Consider the following 4997-nt stretch of genomic DNA (forward strand, 5'->3'; position numbering starts at 1 on the left):
CAGTGTTGCCGTTTCCCTTCCCACGTTCCTTTCTCGCGCGAGTGTGGCGTGCTCCCTTTATCGGTATTCTTCTAGTTTTATTATACGCGCACGTAAATGCGAACGTATATCTACGTAACTACAATCAGAGTTTTTTAAAGCCGGAAACGTGGAAATATTGTGTTCCTGGCATTTCCACCAGCAGAACGTACTGGCTTTTTCAACCTCCCCGACCTTCTCCCCCACATATTCTGTCTTTGAGTTGGCGCGCCAGCCGGAATATGAGCACACTAGACGCGTACATTTTGCTTAACTTTACATATCGTTTTTCTCCTCCCCTTCCCTATGCGAGGGAACAACTTTGCAACTTCGCCACGATACAACGCCGAATTTTTATTACTCTTTCATTAATTCAATCCCATCGAATTCTTTTCACGCTCCAGTTCCAATTTCACGCTCTCCATTGAACATTCCCCATCTTTTTTAAATTTTTCAAGTGCCATTTTCAAACGTTCAGAATTTGAGAGAGTATAAGTATACGTATATATATCTTGTAACAAAGGTTTCGTTCGTTCTTCGCGAAACTATGATCGGGACTCGAGATAACGTATTTTCGTTTTTCCTTGTCTTCTGATCCAAGTATAAAGTCACGTTGTATCTCGTCGAACCGGAAACTCGCACATAGCAATACACGCTTCAACGGAAGTGGTTAAGGAGAGAGAGAGAAAAAATAAAAATAAAAAGAAAAAAAGAAAAAAAAAAAAGAGTCCAATTCACCGATTCGTCGGTTATTCCATTAGCTTTGGTCAGTGAGCAGTAACGAAGCGAGGCTCGATAGAGAGGGCGATGTAAATTGGCGGTAAAATAAAAAGAGAGAAAATTGAGCGGGATATGGTAGCGGTAGTCAGCGCGCGTATGGAATTTCCGGTGATGTCCTTTGAGCCTTCAGCGGTGGCATGAGAAGCAAAAAATGCCGGAAACAGATGTATCCGTACAGTTTTCGTTTTTTCCTGCCTCTCTTTTTCTCTTTCTCCGCCACCCCCGATCGATCCTCCATTTTTCCTTGTTTTCTTCTTTTTTTCCCTTTTTTTCCGTTTCGAAATTTCCTATCGACGGTGTCGAGAGGATGCTCTCTCGATCGCTAGAATGCATACGCGCCATAGTTTACTTTCTATCGTGACAATAACGTTCGCTTCTGAACTTAAATTACTTACAAAAAAAAAACCTATTTTAAAGTATAAAAGTTTATCTCTATAAAAGAATCTTAACGCTTTTTCGTTACGGAAAAAAAGAAAAATTATCGATCGATCAAAATTTTTATCCTTGCTTCTTTTTTTTTTTTTTTTTTTACGAAAAACTGATCTCGACAAATATCAAAATATCCTTTTCCTACTTCGATTTCAGAGTATTCGCAATGTGTTAAATTGTTTCAAAAAGTCGTAAAGAATAAAGGTTGGAGGGCTACGAAAAAAAGGATTGCTTTTCCAATTATACGATATAATCGGCGATGATGGATCAAACTATTCATCGTTCTCGAGCGGAAGCGCACTTTTGCGAACGGACTCTCTGTTTGATTTCAATTTCTCGAGAAATATAACTGGAGAGATATTTACCCGGCAATCCAAGGGGCAAGCTCTGTGCGGAAATCTAATAAATGTAATTGCACGATACGAAAGAATGAGCCAATAATGCCCATTTTCTCGAAACGTAATAAAACAAACAAGATGTATCCATGATATAATAGTTTGACGTTAAAACGTGAACGCGAAGATAAAATATTTTCTATTTATAACCACGAATATATTCGCGTTGATTCGCACGCGAAATCGCATCTGTGTATCACACGTAGATGCGTGCTTCGCATAGTTATTTTGCACCAGATAAGATAATCTTTCCACGTCGACAGAGTTGGCAATAAAATCACGCGTAGAAATGGTTGATTCGTCAATCGGTCGGTTTTTATCACCGCTGTGAACTTTTCCACGAACGTAACATCATAACAGGTAGAAACTTCGTACAGGTAGAAACTTTCTGGTACTCGTTCTTTGCTCGTCGGGCAAAATGTTTTCGCGAGCCGTGCTCTTACTTCTGCTCTCGTACGTTGTTCTCTGTCTGGCGGAAAAAACCACGGTACGTATTTGCCCATCTCTAACGCGTCCAATTAAGGAACGTGATAGTGCAAATATTAATTACATACCTTCACTCGTTTGCGTTATACTTCGTCTTCTCCTCGTGGTTCGATTAAAAGGCGAAATTAATAAGTTAATGAACGTATCGAGGAAATTAATCTTTTATACGATATTTCGATAATTGTCAAGTTATTGTTACGATGTATGCGTCATCACGTTATAGATCATATTTCCTATCGTGAATAATGTGTAAATCAAATAAATGAACAAATTCTTATAAAAATTGTAAATCGAGAATCTACTTTAAATGTTACAGAGAAAAATGAATTATTCATAAATTAATATCGTTTCGTTCCAATCCAATCGTAACTGCGACAACAACTTATCAGAATTGCTGATACACGCTTATACTTGTCCAGAAAAATATAATAAATAAGTCGCCGATCGATCAATAAGATCCGACGAAGGCCTATATTTAGATTCACGAATAAAATTGCGCTAAATAATCCATTTATCGGTATCCAAAGTGTTAATAGACGTGCAAACTCTGGTCACGCAAAGTTGAGCGAATTTTCGAACAGGTTTCCATTAAAGACGCGTAGTGGTTTGGAACGAACGAGGCAATTCGCAACGTCGCGAAATATTAGTCGACACGTGAATACACGGTGACAAGGAAAACGTAGAGCGAAACGTTCTTCAGACACCCGTCTTCTCGAGACACTCGCGTTAAATTCGCAAAGGGAAATTCGCGAGTAGGCGTAGGAGAACAGGTCTCCTCGGGGGAGAAGGTTTCTAAAGCCGAAAGTTCATCCAGTTCGCATTCAGTTTTGGTCACGATTGATCGGTTGACGCGGGAATCTCATAAGTTTTCAAAAAGTGGAAAACTTGCGTTTCCTGTCGTTGTCGCGTGATTAAGCTGTTCACGCGGCCGATATTGCGTTTCCGGGTGGCACGATTCAAACGAGGCAAGTTAAACGATATAAGAACTGCCCCTGTTCGGCCAACTTTTAATGAGAACACCGGGACAAACGGCCGGCCAATGAAATTAACTCGATTTCGCAGAGAAATCTCGAAGAGGTCGTGCCTTATCTTCGCGCGATACCGTTGAAATCCTCGCTCTTCGTATAGAAATTACGTAGAACGAAGGAAAAATGTTCTCGAGGAATTAGGTTTCTCCCGTTTGGAATAGGAATAGATTTGTTTTCAGATATTGAAATTTAATTGGATGGGAGTATCGTCGTGAAATAAGTTATCGGACAAATTGATAGAATTATTGGATTTTTCTCGTTCGAAGAAATAACCCGAATATCTTTTAAACATAGACGGTAGGTTTATGAAAACGTGACGTGCCGGCCTAAGCCGGGAGATTTCAATTTCGATACTCGTTTATCGAGCTTCTCCCTCTCCGTTGAAAAAAAGAAAGGCAAATATTGTTGGAGAAAGTTATTTCGTTATTTCAATGCTTTAGGGAGAATTCTCGCGAACAATTTTCTTCGTTCCCTCGCAAAACTTCGTGTTTACATTCTAATGAATCGATGTCCGACTTTTATACGAGAGAAATATAAATCAAAGAAACTCGCCATAGGGTTAACGTGATTTTAGGAGAGAATTCTTTCCTCGAGTTTCGACATCGGAGGGAATAAGAAAGTTTCCCCTGTTCGGTTAATTACCGACCAATTCTTGGGGAAGAATGGGCCAATGTTGAAATTTTGTTTGTCTCGTTAGTTCTCGCATTTGGTTGGACGGAATAAAGGCTGAAAACTTTGGGATCGGAAACGAGGAAACGAAGAAGAACATTCGCCGGGCCTCGAAGAATATTTGCATCCTGGATTACCAAGTTTCGTTGTGTTATCGTTACTTAACGGATTAATGTTTTCTTATCCGACGCATGTTTAGAATATTAACGTCGAATAATATTCGTTTAACACTTTGAAACTCGATCGAGGCTTTTCCGCGAGAAAGAAAAAATTGCGCTTAACTCGAATTATTTAGATTAGAATCTTTTACACATGTTGCAGCAAGCCCCTACAGTGATAAAGACCACCATGTCCGTCCCGGCGATTCTAATAACAGTGATGTTTTGCGTTTCTGCACCGGTGTTAATTGTACTCATACCCACACTTCTCTATTAGTAAGTATTTCGTGAAAAGAAAAAAAAAAAAAAAGAAACGCTTTAGCTATATAGTATATATCCATTAATTATACGTTGAACAATAGAACGTGACGTTTTGCGTTAATGAAAGAACGTGTTCTCGACAGTGATAATCATATCATATCATATCGGTTATTAAAATCTCTTTCATTCCTCATTTCTATTTTATCGATTTAATTTTTATCATATGCAATCTATTAACCGATATAATCTCATTTCTCATAAGAGTTAGATAATTTTGTTCTTCGCTTAATGTTTTTTAAATGTAATTTAAATGTCATTTCATTACTATATTTCTTTTTTCTCTCTCTTTTGCTGCAGTAAATTCTGTGGAAAGAGCCTGAAAGACGAGATCGTCTAGAGAAGACTAGTCATCGAAATTGTCGGAACAGCGTGGACATCGTTATTGTGAAATCGTTATTTATTTATTTAAATTTATTTGAATAATTTCAATAATTGTACGCACATCCGTACACATAAAAGAAAAACAATTAATTGGAATGTTCAGACAAAATTCCATATTGTTAAATTCAACGAATCGAGCAATCGAATTCGGTCCAATTGTAAATATTTATTTAATTGGAAATCTCATACAATGAGAAAAAAAAAAGTACAATGATCATCGGCGCCCTCGTTGCACAAATTTTTGTACTCTGATTACAAGATAAAAGCGATAGTTTTTTGTACTTACCGTATAATCATCTAGAATAAATTATGCATCGATCCGTTGTTGAATA

General features: G+C 38.0%; 1 long non-coding RNA gene across 1 annotated transcript; it reads left to right on the forward strand.

Moving 5' to 3' along the window:
• Positions 1–1925: 1925 nt before the first annotated feature.
• On the forward strand, positions 1926–4997 carry LOC122713235. The gene is made up of 3 exons (XR_006346471.1): positions 1926–2109; positions 4127–4239; positions 4582–4997. It is a non-coding gene; the product is annotated as an uncharacterized LOC122713235 (long non-coding RNA).

Source organism: Apis laboriosa, unplaced genomic scaffold, assembly GCF_014066325.1.
Source record: "Apis laboriosa isolate Shangri-la unplaced genomic scaffold, ASM1406632v1 scaffold23_cov150, whole genome shotgun sequence".
Lineage (NCBI taxonomy): Eukaryota > Metazoa > Arthropoda > Insecta > Hymenoptera > Apidae > Apis > Apis laboriosa.